This window comes from Rhinatrema bivittatum, chromosome 7, assembly GCF_901001135.1.
Source record: "Rhinatrema bivittatum chromosome 7, aRhiBiv1.1, whole genome shotgun sequence".
NCBI lineage: Eukaryota > Metazoa > Chordata > Amphibia > Gymnophiona > Rhinatrematidae > Rhinatrema > Rhinatrema bivittatum.
The window spans coordinates 38,532,265-38,550,574 of NC_042621.1; the positions used below are offsets into that span (position 1 = coordinate 38,532,265).

General features: G+C 44.3%; 1 protein-coding gene across 5 annotated transcripts in view; it reads right to left on the reverse strand.

Annotated features, from left to right (window-relative positions):
* PMFBP1 (polyamine modulated factor 1 binding protein 1) overlaps positions 1-18,310 on the reverse strand; it is a 1,053,891-nt gene that overhangs the window by 199,636 nt on the left and 835,945 nt on the right. The gene's annotated exons all lie outside the window — the stretch shown is intronic.

Here is an 18,310-nt window from a genome sequence, read left to right on the forward strand (position 1 = left end):
CTGAGCTTTTAGGGCATCCCTGCACGGCATGAAGCTCTCAGATCCTATGAGGCCAATATTTGAAAAATCTAGAATAGATAAGTTATCCAGTTATCTATTCTAGATTTAGCTGGATAAGTTATCCTGAATATTCAGCGGGATAAACGTACCATTGAATACCCCTGATTAAAGTTATCCTGCTCCCTTTAGCCAGATAATATTTAAACTTAACCGGCTATCTTTTGAATATTGCTGGTTAGTTTTTAAATTATCCAGCTTTGTGTGGCCAGATAACTTTAATCTTAACCGGCTATATTCAAAACAATATAGCTGATTAAGGGAAACTGCAGTACCAAACAAGCCCCTGCTTCAAGGCCTAGCAGCCTGAATGACAGCCCCCAACCCCATCCAAGGTATGGCAACCGCCCCCAAACCCTTCTAAAGGGATTTAAAAATATAAAAAAGAAGAGGTCTGGCGCTGGCCCGTCTCCCTCCCTTGCCTGTTCCCTGGCCGCACACTGTTTGTGTTAAAATACTGCCCCTCGGACTTCCCTCTCTCCATCCTCCCCCCACCCCCTCATCCCAACTCTAACCTATCAAGTACTTTAATTTTGCCATTCTTCAGCCTGGATCGTGGAATGCAGAAACTGCGACCTGGATCCAGCACTTTATTTGCTGCTATGAGAACAATACTGGAAGTGTGTAGTTTACGCTTTCAGTGTTGCTCCCATAGTAACACAGACAATGCTGGGCCCAGGTTGCTATATACCATGATCCGGGATGAAGAATGGCAAAATTAAAGGTACCAGGAGGGTGAGAGGGTTAGGGTCAGGGTAGGGGATAGGAAGGGGAGGTAGGGAAGCCTGAGGAGGGTTATTCTATTTCAAAAAATGTGCAACCAGGGAGTAGGCTAGGGCAAGGGCAGGCCAGCACCAGACCATTTCTTTTTAAACATTTTTAAATCCCTTTAGAGGGATAACCTGTTCTTAACCATGTCTTTAGATAGCTGAAAAACTTATTTGGTTAACTCCAATATCACAGTTAGCTAAGAGGGTCATTTATCAAATCGTGTTAGGGTCTTATCGTGGGTGTTAGGGCCCTAATGCCCACAATAACGCCATAATGCATGCAATATCACATAGCAAGATGCGTATGCAAATTTGAAAAATTTAGTCAAATGGGAGGAGTTTGGGCGGAATAAATGAAAATAAGGGGTGCTTAACGTTGCATGTGATAATGTAAAACACGCTATCGTGGGAGTTAACGCCAGAAATAACTACACCTTTTTTCCCAGCGTTATGCCTGCAATAGCTGTGCATACGGCCGAAATGGAATTTATTGCAAAACCCGTTTTGGGCAGGGAGAGAAGAGAGAGAGAGCCTCTGGGGAAGCACACATATTAGTCAACTTTTTATACCATTGTAAGAGGGGGTAATCTGAACTCGGGGTGAGGTTTTGGGGGGCAATTTTACATGCACAGTTAGAGGTACGAACAGCATAGTTACCATTAGTAAAGATTTTATGTGATTTGGAGTGATGAAAGTTATACAAAGATGAGATTTGTACAATGTACTCTCGACCTAGCTTCGTGCACTCTCAATGGACAGGAATGGGTCCCTGCAAGACAAAGCTTGACTCTCCAAAATTTGGCAAACTGAACAGATCCCTACCAGAAAGATTGTCTTTATGGAAAAATCCTTCAGCGTCACCTGCCTCAAAGACTTAAAAGGTGGAGCAACCAAAGCTCAGAGAACCAAATCAAGGTCCTACTGAAGAACCAAAGGTAAAAAAAGGGAAACACAACCTTTTAACCCCCCTCAAAAATACCTGGAAACATTCATAATGTCAGAAACTTCATGAATCTGGACCCTATAACAGGAAACAGCCACAACCTGGACCTTCAGAGACTTCAGGGTAAAACTCTTTTCTATACCTCACTGAAGAAAGGCTAGAATGCAAGAAATATCCATATGCCCTTATAGAATGTCTCAAAAATGTGCCAAACTCGAATATAAACCAGAGAGGTCGAAGTCCTATGGACATTCAACAGCGTGACAATGACCAAAGAGGAGAAGTCTCTTTTCTTCAAGGGTGCCCTTTCAAAAGTCAAGCCATAAGAGAAAATGGATCCGGATCTTCCATGACAATGGGACCTTGTACAAAAAATCCCTGGGCTGCTGGAAGACACAGAGGACTGTCGACCTGAAGTCTTACTAGATCTGAGTACCATAGCCTCCATAGCCAATCTTGAGCTACCTGGATAACTTGGCTGGTCTCCAGTTCTATCCTGCAAAGAATTATGCTAATTAGGGACCAAAGAGGAAATACAAAGTAGATCTACCAAGGCCAAGGCTGAATTAAGGCATCTATGCCCGGGTTGCAGAACTTCTGACCTTTGTATTCTGTATGTCATCAATAAATCCATGTGAAGCAAGTCCCACCTGAGAACTATGTGCTGAAAAGCCTCTTGATTCAGCTCCCACTTGATACCTGTTCAGGTAAGCCACATGCACATTCTCTTGGCCTGCAATGTATGCTGCGGGTGGAAGCTTGGAGATTTTCTGCTCAAGGAAGAAAAAAAAAGGAGATTTGTTTCCTACAACACTTCAGGATAGTCCCTGCTTGTGGATGTATCCAACTGTTATTGTGTTCTTGAAAATGACCCTGACCAACTTCCCCCTGAGTAAAGGGAGTAAGTGATACAGGTCCAGCCTTAATGCCCTGGTTTCCAGCCTATTGATGAACCAGGCTGCTTCCTCCAGAAACCAGTGTCCCTGAATCACCTAGCCCAGGCGGAGAGCTTCCTAGCCTGACAGACTCACATCTGTCATGACTAAAACCCAGGAGGGAGTTGCTGGCCTGACCCCCCAGAAGAGATTTTAAGGAACTGTCCACCAGTGAAGGTTGCTCTTTACTAACACTGATAAAGGAAGGTTGAACTTATAATCCTGAGATTGAGGGAATCAGTGCAACAGCAGAGAGAATCACATTGGATGCATGTGAGCTCTAGCACATGGAACTAAATCTAAAGTGGAAGTCCTGGAACCAAGGAGCTGGAGATAATCCCAGGCTTGCAGAGTATTCAGACACACCAATTTCCTCACCTGCTGAATCAGTTTGTCCACTCTGTCTGATGTAAGAAATACCTGACCTGTGTGTTGATTACCCGAGTACTCCGGAGACTGAGCAGACAGAAGCTTGTTCATCATGAAATTGATTACTCAGGCCAAGTCTTCTAAAACTTGGACTATTCTGCAAGACACAAACTCTCTCTTGAAAGGATTTCATCCTGATCAACCCGTCATCCAGATAAAGATGCACCATAATGCCTTCCCAGTGCAATAGCACCGCCACTACCACTATAATTTTTGTGAAGGTTCATGGCACTACTGACAGACAAAAGGGAGCGCCCTGAACTGAAAATGTTCATTTAAGATACAAAAACAGAGTGATCTTCCTCTCTGATAGGAATAAGAAAATAAGCTCTGCCAGATTTAGTGACGCAAAGAATTCCTCCTTCTGTACTGCCATGAGAACAGAGCGAAGAGTTTCCATGTGAAAATGTGGAACATGGTTTATACCCCCCAGATTGAGGATAGGCCTGAAAGTCCTTCAGTGGCACCACAAAGTAAATTAATACCGGCTGAGCCCCTGCTCGGAGAGGGGAATTGAAACTGTAGTCAGCAACTGCTGGAGTCTTGCCAGGTCATTGCAAACTGCAGCTTGATTAGCTGCTGAGGAACAGGGTGAAACCCTAAAGGCACTGTAGATGGGAGTGATGAGCTCCAAGGCATAACCCTGATGAACCTCCTCCACCAACCGTTGATCCAATGTTATCTGGGCCACACCTGGAAAAACTGCTGCAAGCATCTGCTCACAGAGAGAACCAGAGAGTGAACCTGTCATCTATCAATGAGATGATCAACTGGCTCCCAATGAATAGGTGGAGACAGGCCTTGACTACCTAAAACTTTCAAAAGGGACTGATCTCTTTCTTTCAAAATCTGCGAACCATAGGAGAAGTAAGAAGGGGTTTGTCTATCCGGTCTATTCTGCCTGGAATCCCTGAAAAGATTCCGACCTACAAGAGGACCAAGCCTTGTCTTCCAGGAGCCTTTGTGGCTTTAACCTCCTTAGGTTCTTGTCCAGCTACTCCTGACCATCCCCAAAGAGGAGCTTTCTCTTAAATGGGGGTTTATGCAACAGACTTAGACCAGGATTCTCAAATTTACAAAGCTAAAACAGCCTTCTGGCCTCCACAGCTGAAACCACAGATCTCAAAGAATGCTGGAGAACCTCATAGAAAGCATCAGTTAGGAAGGCCACAGCTGACTCCATCCTTGCTTTCTGGGAGCTGCTGAATCCGACTAGAAATTTGCACTACCAGGACTGAAAAGGTTAATAGATGCTTCAAAGGGATCTCAAAATTACTGTCCTAAGGATCTTTTAGAGACATACTCCCCTTCACTGGGATAGTTGTATATCTAGTAACTGTGGTAACCAGGGCATCCATCTGAGGAACCTGGAAGAAACAATGGACCGTCTATCAAGGAAGTGGATACAACTTTAGGAGATTTTAACTCCTCTAGCACTGCTCTCTCCATGTTTTCACTCATCCAGCACCATATCCTCTACTTCAGAGTGCAACAGAAAGTCTTTAGTGTACATGCAGACACCCTTAATTTATGGAGTCCCAAACAGGTGCCCCCTCAACCTTGGTATCACTGATTCAGAGACAAGGAACCACATGAGCAATCAAGACTGTGTTATGATTTCATCTGCTGTGTAGCTTCATTGTACCTTGATTCTGAGTACCATGACACCTCCCTAACTGCAGAGGCCTCCAGTAAGCTCTGTTCAGATCTATCCAATCCAGCATCTCAATACCTCCTGACTCAGTCTGTCTTGCAGTCTCCACGCCACCAGGAGTCTTCAGTGAGCTTGGACTCCAGCCTTGCCAAGCTCCTCCTCACTGCCTGTACCACACCCAAGCTTCAGCCCTATGTAAGCCATCTTGCAGTGTAACCTTGCCTTCCCATGGCATCACCCTTGGCTCTCTCACCTGGCCCTTGTTTCCTTGTTCTATGTCTTATAGCCTACGGGCCTTCTTGTTCCTTGCCTTGCAACCTATCCAGGTCTCACCTTGCCTTGTGGCCTAAGAGCCTTCTTGCTCCTATTCCCTTGCTCTGTGACTTATTCAGGCCTTACCCTTTCTTGCGGCCTACTCTAGGCCTACTCTTGCCTTGTGGCCTTCAGACCTGCTCTTTCCTTTCCTTGTGGCCTGTACTGGCTTCTCCCTGTTCCTAGTGGCCTACAGGCCTTTAGCCTTGCTGCCTTTGGGCATCTATATTCCTTCTTCTGTGTTGTTTTGCCTTATCCTTGTCTAGTGCTGTTCTGGCCTGTCTTATCCAGTCCTGTCTCTGTGTGGTCTTGTCACAGCCTGTCTATAACTCCTTGCCTTATCCCTGTTTATTTGCAGCCCTAATCCTTGTTCTGTGTCAGATCCAGTGTCCAGTCCAACCCTGTAAGCAGGCTTGCCTCTTCCAGCCTGTCCAAGCCTTGATTCAGACTATCCCACCCATCCAAGCCTTGCTCCAGTCTATCTGGCCTGTCCAAGCCTTGCTCCCACCTGCATAGACGCACCATGATGTACCTTTGCCATAGCCAAGCCCTTCTGACCCCCAGAACCCAAGAATTCAACGGGGATGGCCAGGCGAAAGACCGGCCCAAGTCTAGCCCTGCAGTCCTTTACAACTCCTCGGGTGGTGTACCCAAGTCCAGCTAAGCACCCTGTGACAGACTGTAGTCGCGTCCCTAAGGAATAGACGAATGACAGAATCATCTTTCTTATCCACAGGCACCTCATCTTTCTCCAAGGAGACAACTGGCAGAATCCAAATGATCCTCTCGATCTCCTGGTTTCCCCCCCCCCAATCAAGGATAGGGTCTTCAGCTGCTCCTAGGACATTTGCTAGGAACCTGATCCCTGGGCTCATATGTAAAGGCCCCTGCTGAGGATCTGAGCTGTCCTTCAGGCTTTCTGACTGCACAAAGAGATTGATAGAGAAACTGAAAAAAATCAGGTGAAAAATTCCCAGATTCCTTAGCCTGCACTGAAGAAGTCTTGTTTAAAATTTCCTCAATAGGAAACAAATGAGGGAGACCATCAGAAATCCCAGAGATAACGGATTGCTGCGGAGGGAAAAGAAGCACCTGTGAAAAGCCTGCAACAAAATGGCTGCTGTTCCCACCAAAGCTGGATTCTCCACGTTCTGCTCAACTCCTGGCATTGCTTCCAAATACACTACCAGGCATGACACTCCTAGATGACTCTCCATGGATTTCATCAGTCCAGCAGAGATCATGGAAAGTGACTCCGCAGTGGTGGAGATACACCTTCAACCCCAGCGGTGGCTGAGTTCTGATCATTCCACGTAAGCTGCCAACAGGAAGGCATAATGGCAGCCCGCAAACATCTTCCCTTTCGGCAGGCACTTACTTTCTCCTAAAGAACAGGTCAGCTTCAGTTGAACATCTCCCACTGCCCTTACAGGCCTCAGAGGAAAGAGAGAGGTTCTTCGGTTTAGAAGCTCTGTTAGCCTTTTTCTTTTTTTTGTTAAGAGGGCCACTGGGCAGGAACAGTAAAGGCTCCTTACTGTTATTTGTAAGGGCTCCTCCCAAAAGTTAATTATATTATTCCTAGTTCACTAATTTATCTGTTATATGTAAGGGCTCCGCCCAAAAGTTTTCGTTTTATTGTAAACCGATGCGATGTGCGAACGGACATCGGTATAGAAGAGATGTTAAAATTAAAAGAGGAGGGGGTGCAGAAGGTATGAGGATTCTCTCCTCCAAGATAAAAACTGCTTCTCAAATTCCAACTCTCCATTCCAATTTTTTTTTTTTTTTAAGAGTTTGGAGAAAGGAGAAAGCCCCTCCCTGGATTCTACCAAATCCTCTCTGGAACTGGGAGTTCCTGGAAGGTAGGCTTGCTCTTCTGGGAGTAAGGTGGTCTGGCCCTAGTCCTGCTACAGTGTGTCCAGAAATCCTGCTGCAGCACCAGTGAGTCCTATCATCTGCTGGAAGCAAAGAATACTGGATTTCCTCAATGCTGCACCACAGAGGAAATCTATCACAGAGAGAAAAACAATGTTCTTTGTCTCCATCTGCTGGTCAAGGGACAGAACCCACCTGTGTGGACTGGTGTAGTAGGATGAAATAGAACCAGATTTATTAATTTCAGCAATATGACAAAAAGTGCAGTACGGAATTGAGTGTAGGATCTGTGTAGATGGTATGTGATAAAGATATATATGTAGGTGGGTGGGTGTATGTTGTGAGAAAGGTACACCATCCTTCACTACCTGTTTCACTTTTTTTCCCTCTTTGTCTCTGTCAGTTTGACTCCGGTGAGATGGATTTTGGAATGGGAAGATTTGTTCTCTGAAAATACTGACCTCATGTTTCTGGTTTCAAACTCATTTAACATATTTTCATTTTGACTTATTTTTTTTCTCCCTGTATGCTTAATTTGGTGACTTTCTGTCCCTTCTTTGGAAAGTTATTTTGACCACGGACAGATAGACAAACACTGATCCCTTTTACAGAATTTTTTTCCAATGCATCATATGTTGGAAATCTTAAAGAGAGAGCTTCAAGGAAGCATCCTATGTAAAAAGAATGGGTTAAAATTCTTCCTGAAACTCTGCTCTGGTGAACACAAAGTACTAACTAAACTCACAATCAGGCCCATACAATAAACTCCGCGGAGAGCTGGCGCTCTGAGGCGAGCGCCCGCTCCCCAACGTGCGCCCAGGCACCTCTCCTGGGTGCACGATTCAGTATTTAAATTAAGTCCCGCGCTAATAAGGAGGCGCTAGGGAAACTAGCGCGTCCCTAGCTCCTCCTTATTGGCGGAAGCGGCGGCTGTCAATGGGTCTGACAGCCAACATTTAATTTTACCGGCGTCGGTTGTCGAACCCACTGACAGCCACGGGTTCGGAACATGGACGCCGGTAAAATTGAGCATCCATTTTCCAACCCACGGGCCGTGGGCAGATATTTAATTTTTTTTAAGAAGATTTTTGTTATTTTTTTTAATTTTTGGGGCCTCTGACTTAATATTGCTATGATATTAAGTCGGTGGGTGTACAGAAAAGCAGTTTTTTCTGCTTTTCTGTATATTTGCCTGGTGCTATCTGAAATTAACTCCTGCCTTTGGCAGGAGTTAATGTCTGAGAGTAAAATGTGTGGCTTGGCCACACATTTTGCTTTCTGTATTGCAGGTAACTACCTAATAGGCTCATCAACATGCATTTGCATGTGATGAGCACTATTAGCTTTGGGGGGGGGGGGGGGGGGGTTGGCTGCGCGTTTTCCACATGCTATTACTACCCCTTACTGTATAAGGGCTAATAATAGCGCGTAAAAAATGCGCGGCCAAACGGGGGCTAACGGTGTGCACCATTCTGTATTGGCTTGAATGCTAGAAGCAGGAATGGTTCACAGGAAAAGCTCTCAGTGGAACAGCAGAACTATGGTGTGGGCAGCTGTGGCCACGTGGATTTATAAATATGTGAAATCATGGTTTGAATGTGCACACAAATAGTATAGAGCTCTTTTAATTGTTTTTTGTTTTTTTTTGTTACAAATTTTGTTTTGCATTTTTAGGTCAAGTCACATTTGAATATGAATGTCCCTTGACAAAAACTAATAAAAATTGAAACATGTACATGCTGGGATGAGTTTTGCATGATCTTGGATATTGTATAATATGTAACCCAGAGACTGGGACGTCATAGGAAAGACATTAGGGCACAGTTATGCCTGCTGAAATGGTACAATGAGTGTGCCTATGTGGAAGTAGGAAAGGTGGCAACATTAGTAATGATCAATTTTAAAGACTAGAGAGGAAGCACTTTCAAATATGAATTTCAGAAGACCTTTCTTCCCTCATTAATGAACTTTAAATCTAGCATGAGTGAGAAATAGAATCCATCCAATGAATTTATGAGCTCTTACAATTAGTCTTCTTTAGAGAATTTAAATCTAGAATTTGAAGTAACTTGATCAGGTAGCATTGTTATAAAGTAAGAACATGTTAAGAACAGGGTAGGGAGGATGCCGGTGAGTTTTTACCTGCCTGACTGACTGCTTATTTCGCCTTCGTTTTTCCACCCCCGGCACCAGCTCGGACCGTCGGCCTGACGTCAGAGGGAGGCGCCAAGCAACATCTGAAAAGGCCCACTCCTGCGGCGCTGAAGCGGAGGATGCCGGTGAGGTTTTTACCTGCCTGACTGACTGCTTATTTCGCCTTCATTTTTCCATCCCCGGCACCAGCTCGGACCATCGGCCTGACGTCAGAGGGAGGCGCCAAGCAACATCTGAAAAGGCCCACTCCTGCGGCGCTGAAGCGGAGGATGCCGGTGAGGTTTTTACCTGCCTGACTGACTGCTTATTTCGCCTTCGTTTTTCCACCCCTGGCACCAGCTTGGACCGTCGGCCTGACGTCAGAGGGAGGCGCCAAGCAACATCTGAAAAGGCTCACTCCTGCGGCGCGGCGCTGCTGCCGGCGCGTCGCCAAGCCGCGCGCGCCCAAGGGGCGCACACGACTTTGTTCAACTTAGTTCGAGAAGTTCGAGCTGTTTGAGCAGTCAGTCTGAGTTGCGCAGTTGTATGTGGGAATAAATTGAGTAGATTGATTTATTCCCCTTGAAGATTATATTACAGTTTCACCGCTTGACTTTAAGAACTTAAGGAATTTCGTTATGCCAGCAAAGAGGAAAGGCAAGATTCGAGTGTTTCCCTCGACACCCCCATCCTCTGCCTTTACTCAGCTGGAAATAAACAAATTTTTGACCCAACTGGAACAGCGAGGAGCTGAGGACTCCGTTGGGGGTACAGGAAATGGAGATCCGGATACTCCCCAGGAAGAAGCCTCCCTCAGCCCAGACAGCCGTCCACCTCCAGCCCAACGCAGTGAGGACAATGGTGAGGTTCTGCAAACCCCGTTGGAAAGGGATACAGAACAGGGGGAACCGTTGCCCCAGGATGGCGGACATCTACTGCAGACATCTGGGCTTGGTCAGGTAACCCTTGAAAGGATTTTAGAGGCTGTTAATGGATTAAGTTGTGCTATGACTCGAATGGAGAAAAAAATGGACAATGTAACAGCAGAGTTTCATGGAAAATTGCTGAATGTGCAGACTCAAAACACTGAGACAATACGTAGGTTAACAGAAAATGAGAAAGATTTGAAATCTTTACAACAAGTAAATGTTTGCTTAATTAAGGACCAGATGGCCAGTGCTAGACGGTTAGAAATATTAGAAAATAGGATGCGGCATCTAAACGTAAGAATAACCAACTTTCCACAGGTTTTGGCAGAATTACCTTATTTATCTTTAAAAAAAGATTTCTTAGAGAAAAATTAGCCTACACTGAGGAAGATGTTCCTCAAATCAATACCTGTTACTTTCTTACTCAAAGGACTCAGGTACCCGTAAATCTGACCAATTTCCTGGAAGACTCTACGTTAGATGTCGTACATAGGAATACATTAATTGTATCCTTTCTTACAGCTCAGGATGTAAGTAATATTATGAAAAGATACTTGAAAAAATTTCCAACCAGTTTTCATGGCCTGGTGGTCAAGTTATATCTTGATTTGGCACCAATTACTAGTAGTAGACGTAAGGAATTTTTAGCCTTACGTCTACAAATTGTCTCAATGGGATTTGTATTTCTATTACGTTTTCCATGTAGATGTGAGTTAAAGAAAGGAGAGCAAATTTATGTATTTCATCAAGTGAATCAATTACAACAATTTATTGATGCACAGCAAATCAATATAACTGCAATGGAAACACCTATAGCAGAATCCTCTCCTACAAGTGTTGCTTAGACAACTGAATGGCAAGATGGGTATTGTAATAGTATAGTTGGTTTATAGAAATTGGAATTTATTTTCAATACTAAATCTCCTGGGTTTCCAAGCTCTTAAATTGAGCCTCCCTTGTTTTCCTTTCAAAGGTATATTGCAGTTATAAGAATTACCTTATAAAATCAAAGCTTTTTTGAAATCTATAATATGGAAATAAAATGAAGTTTCTATTTGAAGGTATTGTAGTACGATATACTAAATATCTGATGTTTTCCTTTATTTGTTTCTTCTTTATTTCTGTATTTGTTGATATATTGAATTGTTATTTTATTATATCAATACTTAATTTTTCTTTGTTAATTTGGAATGAAAATGATAAATAAAGAATTTAAAAAAAAAAAAAAGAACAGGGTAGCACTAGGGAAAGTGTAGGGTAACAGCGTTAAAGGACATATCCCTTGCCCTTTTAGTCACAACAGGATGTGAGGAAGGAGAGAGGGAAGAAACCGGGAGAAAACCCTAGTTCTCCTTTTCTTTACAATGTCCTGCTGTAAGTGGTTGTGCTGAAGATAGCGTAGCACAGAGCAGATTTGATGCTGCATAGGATCAAAATGGAGTCTTACCTGTTAATTTTCTTTCCTTTACATCTGTAACATCAGTCAGGAACAGATGGGTTTGTCCTCTCATCCAGTCACTGGAGACAGAGTTCTAAATTTTTTTTAAAATGACATCACTAGCATATACGTCACTGGGCGGGTTTTCTGACTGGTGTCACAGAAATAAAGGAAAGAAAATTAATAGGTAAGATTTAATTTCTCCTTCCTTCGCCTTCTGCACCATCAGTCAAGAACAGACGGAAAGTACCAAAGCCCATATAACTAGGGTGGGTTGGATTTTAATCCCGCCTTTAAAACAGTTGCTCCAAAATATGCATTCTGCGTTGCGAAAACATCTACCCTATTTCACAAAAGGACTCTGTGGTAACTCAAGCAGTAGCAGCTTGGACATGGCCAGAGGAAAAAGGAAGCAAATTCTGGCTGCTCCTTAGATGCACTTTGGGGCGGATTTTCAGAGCCCTGCTCGCGTAAATCCGCCCAAAACCGGGCGGATTTACGCGAGCAGGGCCCTGCGCGCCGGGAAGCCCATTTTACATAGGCCTCCCGGCGCGCGCAGAGCCCCGGGACTCGCGTACGTCCCGGGGTTCTCGGAGGGGGGCGTGTCGGGGGGCGGGGCCGGAGCGCGCGGCGTTGCGGGGGCGTGTCGGCAGCGTTTTGGGGGCGGGTACGGGGCGTGGCTACGGCCCGGGGGTGTGGCCGCGCCCTCCGTACCCGCCCCCAGGTCGCGGCCCGGCGCGCAGCAGGCCCGCGGGGATTTACGTCTCCCTCCGGGAGGCGTAAATCCCCCGACAAAGGTAAGGGGGGGGTGTAGACAGGGCCGGGGGGGTGGGTTAGGTAGGGGAAGGGAGGGTAAGGTGAGGGGAGGGCAAAGGAAAGTTCCCTCCGAGGCCGCTCCGATTTCGGAGCGGCCTTGGAGGGAACGGGGGGAGGCAGCGCGGCTCGGCGCGCGCAGGCTATACAAAATCGATAGCCTTGCGCGCGCCGATCCAGGATTTTAGTGGATACGCGCGGCTCCGCGCGTATCTACTAAAATCCAGCGTACTTTTGCTTGAGTCTGATGCGCAAGCAAAAGTAGGCTGATCGCGCTTCTTTTAAAATCTACCCCTTTATTTACAGTGAAAAAAAGGAAATTCAAAAAAGAATGCACACAGCATAGCTCAGGTAATACACATTCCTGAAAAGTCAACTAAAAAAACCCAACATGGCTCACCTTAGCTTCAGGTAATACACAGTCATTAAACATGTCATAGCATACTGTAGGTTTCTGCCTGCTCCCTGGGGCCTCTTTAACCCTCCTAGGCCCTGCCAACTTATATTAGGCTGAAGGAATCCTCCCAGAATTCCTTGCGGGGCTGATCCTTAAGGAAGACCTGGCTAGATCTCTGTGGCTGGTCCCTTAAGGTAGTTTGAGGGAGTTTCCAGTATACTCTCTCAGATATTCAAAGTTGTTCAGGTCATCTCTACATACATCAACTGGATCTAATGCTCTCCTTTCTGCCCATGATGCCGATTGTGCTCTTGTTGAACGTGCCTTAATAAACTCTGGAGGCTTGCGCTCTTGCAACAAATAAGCCAAAAATATAACTTCCTTTACCTTCTTTGCAATAGAGATGGCTGAGGGGAGATATGATAGAGGTCTATAAAATAATGAGTGGAATGGAACAATTAAACATTAATCAGTGGTTTTCTCTTTCAAAAACTACAAAGACCAGGGGACACACAATTAAGTTATTAGGTAATACATTTAAAACTAATAAGAGAAAATATTTTTTAATCAACATATAATTAAGCTCTGGAATTTGTTGCCAGAGGATGTGGTGAAAGCTATTAGTGTAGCTGCGTTTAAAAAAGGTTTGGATAAGTTCCTGGAGGAAAAGTCCATTAACCATTATTAAGGTAGAGTTGCAGAAATCCACTACTTATTCTTTGGATAAGCAGTTTGGAATCTATCTACCCTTGGAATCCTGCCAGCTACTTGTGACCTGGCTTGGCCACTGTTGGAAACAGGATATTGGGCTTGATGGACCTTTAGTCTAACCCAATATGGCAAATCTTATGTTCTAATACATTTTTCTGATTTAAATGAAAATTTGAAACCACTTTTGGTAAAAATGAAGGAACTGGTCTAAGAACAACAGACTCCTTGTGAAAATATAGATAAGTCTCCTGGCAAGACAAAGCCTGCAACTCTGAAACACATGAAGCCGAAGTGATTTCTACCAAAAGCACTGAATCAACATCAAATCTTTCAATGTTGCTTTATTTAAATGCTCAAAAGGTTTTCTTATTAGTGACTCAAAGACTAAATTCAAACTTCAATTTGGGATTCTCTCTCTAATTGGCAGACTAACATGTTTCACTCCATTCAAAGAAGGATGACATCCTTATCTGAGGCTATAGTTAGACCATTAACTCTACCTCTGATACACGATATTGCCACCACCAGACTCTATTCTAGTCCTTTTTGTAAGAATGCAAGAATATTGTTAATTTGAGACTTCCAGGGAGATATATAAATCTGTCCACAATACATTTCAAATGTCTTCCATATTTGTATATATGTTAAGAAAGTTGATCTCTTCCTTGAATACAGAATCATTCCTATAACTGAAGGGGAATAACCTTTTCTTAGCAACTATGACCTTTCAAGCGCCATGCCATAAGAAAAAATGGAGAGGGGTCTTCCATTACAATTGGCCCTTGATGAAGAAGCTCATTTTCTCCAAGAAATCTCAATGTTTGATCGACCACCAGTCTTATTAGATCCATGTACCATGGCCTTCTTGGTCAATCTGGGGCTACTAAAACTACTTCTGTTTCCTTCTCTATCTTCCTTATAGTTTGACCTATCAATAGCCTTGGAGGAAACACATACAACAAACCTTCTTCGGCCATGACTGCACCACTTTCAAATTCCTTGCGTCTGCTGTAAAACCTCTTTACTTTCCTGTTCTGGCTTGCAGCCATCAAATCTATCTGATGTGCTCCCCAGTGATATGGATGCTCATAGGCCCTTAGTCGCATGAAACATTTTTGACATGTCACACAAGAAGTCATTATTCTTATTCACTTTTGATTTTTGATCATAGGCATCTGTAGCGTTTTTGGGCCTTCTGTGGCCATAGGAATAGTTCAGAAATATAAACTGGACCAACTTAACTGAAGTGCAGATATTTATTTACAGTGCTTCAAAGATGCAAGAATCAAGATAGATGTACCAGTCGCAAGGTGAAATGCTAACATGTAAATGTCAACCGTCTGGTCATATCGTGAGGTACTATCAGCTCCCTGGGGCCTCCCCAAGCCTTTCTAGGTCTAGGCTCTTATTGTAGGGTAAAGGGGACCTCTCTTCACCCAGAATCCCTTGCGGTGTTCTGCCTTAAGGAGGGCTGGGTTAAAACCTTGAACTGGGCTCCTTAAGGTAGAATGAGGGAGTTGGCGGTACACTCCATCACTTATCCTCCACCTCAGCTCAGTCATGTCCAGCTGAGCATTCAGACATGCCCAGGGCATACCCTGGCTGTCTCAAATACCTCCCTTCTCGGGCTGTATTGTCCCCAAAACCCATGAATTGTATCTGTAAGGTTGCAAAGTTGGGATAATCTCGACCTAGGACTACTGGGTATAGAAGCTCAGAGAGGACAGCAGCTTCTAACATGGCTTGTCCTGCAGCAGCAGTCAAGAGGACATGGGAAGTTGAACACTTTTGTTCGTCCCCATGTATACATGGGGATGAACAAGGTAGAAAGAGGGAGATTTTGATACACTCCATCACAGTATCTTTTAACAAGTATAACATTGTAACATGACATTTGTGCTACAAGCTTGTACTTGTTTTCCTACATGCTATAAGCTAGATAAAAATGCAGAAGGAACTGGACCACAAGGTCATAGAAACACTGACATTGCATCTAAGATGATAGAAAACATTTTTAAAACAGACACAAGGCTGCTAACACCGTAAAATTCCAAGAAAACATTTACATATGAGACGAGAACTAAATTACCATCCGGCCAGATTATGTTCATAACAGAAAGCCAATCATACAAATTTTGATAATTATGTAACCTAATTTAGAGGTTGGAAATTTTATATAATGCTTTATCATCAGTAAAATAATTTGAGAGGGAGTTTATGTTGATGCCTTGTGTGGCACGCTGACTTTCCATTAGGTACATTATTATTTAATGTCTAAGATTTATATTATTTTCTCTACAGCTGTTTATTTATTTATTTTTTATTTTTATATACCGATGTTCCTGTATAATATACATATCACACCGGTTTACAAGGAACTAAAACTGTCGCCTGGGGGGCGGAATACATTGAAACATAATAACAATAAATAACTTAAAGATAATAATAACAATAATAACAATAAATAACTTAAAGATACATTATTGAAAAGGGAAAGTAGACCTCTCAGTAGCTGCAAAACTTGTGTTGAGAATAACTCTGCCTCCCACCAGCAAGGGCCTCTATGGGATTCTTGAGCTATCTGGTCAGTCTTCCCAGCTTCTCAACTCACACTTCCTGATAGCAACCATCTTTTTTCCTGTCTGGACACACATATAGGGCCAGATTTTAATACCTACGCCCAATTTTATAACATGCGCGCATGTTATAAAATCCAGGATCAGTGTGCACAAGGGGGGTGCACACTTGTGCACCTTGCGCGCGCCGAGCCCTAGGGGAGCCCCGATGGCTTTCCCTGTTCCCTCCGCTCTCCTCACCTTCCCCTTCCTTCCCCTACCTTCCCTGCCCCCTAGCCCTACCTAAACCCCCCCAACCTTTAATTCATAAGTTGCGCCTGCCTCTGTTGGCTTTAAGCGTCTATTTTCAGAAAACCCCAACACCAGTGATGTACAATCAGCTGATAACCTGTTGTCCTCAGAGAACACCTGTTACAAATAAGCAACTCTGCTTTCTCTGAGGACAAGCAAGATGGCAGTCCTCACACATGGGTAAACCCCTAGCTACAGGCTGCCCACAACATAAAAGAGGACCAAAAAATCACCAAAATAAGTGCCAACGGTTACAACTAGCTTTGTTGCTAACAGGGGGAGTAGCCTGAACAAAAACAATGGGCACTAGGCGGAAACCGAGTAGGGTTCTACACCTCAAACATATTCCAAAGGACAGATTTGCCAAATCTGCTATCACATCGGCCATCCCTATCCAAACAATAATGCAATGTGAATGTAAGGAGAGAAATCCATATTGTAGCTCTGCAGATCTCCTCCACGGAAATTGCTCACAAATGGGCCACAAATGCTGCCATGGCTCTAACAGAGTGAGACTTGACATGGCCCCCAAGATGCATTCCTGCCTGAGTCTAAGGGAAGGAGACGCAGTCCACTAGCCAATTAGAAAGTGTCTGGCAATGATAATGCCCAACTTATTCCTATAAAGATACAAAAAGTTGGGTGGCCTGTCTATGGGCTTCTGTCTGCTCCAGATAGAAGGCTAAGACTCTTTTGCAGTCCAAACTGTGCAGGGCTTGTTCACCTTGGTGCAAATGGGACCTGGGAAAGAATGTTGGCAAGACAATGGACTGGTTAAGATGTAAGTCCGACACCAAGTTAGGCAAGAACTTAGGGTGCCTATGAAAGACTACCCTGTCATGGAAAAGCTTAGTATGAGGTGGATAAGACACTAAGGCCTGGAGCTCACTGACCCTGAGTGCTGAAGTGACTGCCACCAAAAACATGACCTTCCAGGTCAGATACTTCAAGTCACAGGAGCACAGCGGCTCAAAGGGACTTTCATCATCTGAGCTAACACCAGGTTAAGGTCCCAAAACACAGTGGGAGACTTCATCTGAAGCACACCCTGCATGAAACATACTATAGGCTAAACAGAGATGGGTGTACCATCTACACCACTGCACCAATTGTACTTAGATGAACTCTAACGAATTTAGTTTTCAGGCCAGTTTCTGATAGGTGTAGAAGGTAGTCAAGCAGTTTAAAGTGAGGAGCAGGAAAACAGATCTAGGGCCTTCTGCTCACACCACATGGAAATCATCCTCCACTACAGACTGTAGGACTTTCTAATGGAAGGCTTTCTGGAAGTCACCAGGACCCAAGACACATCTTCCGAGAGATCGAGCAGTTACAATATTAACCTCTCAACATCCAGGCTGTGAGCGTCAGGGCCTGGAGGTTGGGATGTTGTAACGTGCTTCAATCCTGTGTGATGAGATCTGGGGAAGTCCTCAGTCTGATCAGTTTTCAGATGAACATCTACTTGAGGAGAGGAAATCAGACCTGTCTCAGCCAATGAGGGGCTACGAGAATCTGAGATACGTCCGGTGAGTTGGGAAGCTGTTGATATATTTGTAAGCATCTTTCAGATTCAGGGAGAATAGCCAGTCCCTTTTTGCAAGAAAATGATCAGGGTGCCCAGGGAAACTATCTTGAACTTTTCTTTTTTGATGAATTTGTTCAAAACCCTTAGGTCTAGGATGGGATGGAGTCCCCCTGTTTTCTTTGGTGTAAGGAAGTACCAGGGTTCAAATCCACACCTTCTTTGCCCTGGTGGAATGTTTTTGACCGCTTTGGCCATTAAGATGGAGGAGAACTCCGCTACTAGTACCTCCTGACGTGCTACCAGGCCCCAAAACAGGCTCAGGAGCCAATTTGGAGGGGCATCCAATAGGTTCAATCGGTACCCTTGGTGGATGATGGAAATAACCCATTGGACTGAGGTTACTATGCCACCGGTTTGCAAAGAACTGCAGCCTTCCACCAACCGGCAGATCCATCATCCTGGTCATGGCGATTAAGCTATCTTCCCTAAGATCCAGTCAAAACCCCATCCTTGGAGTTG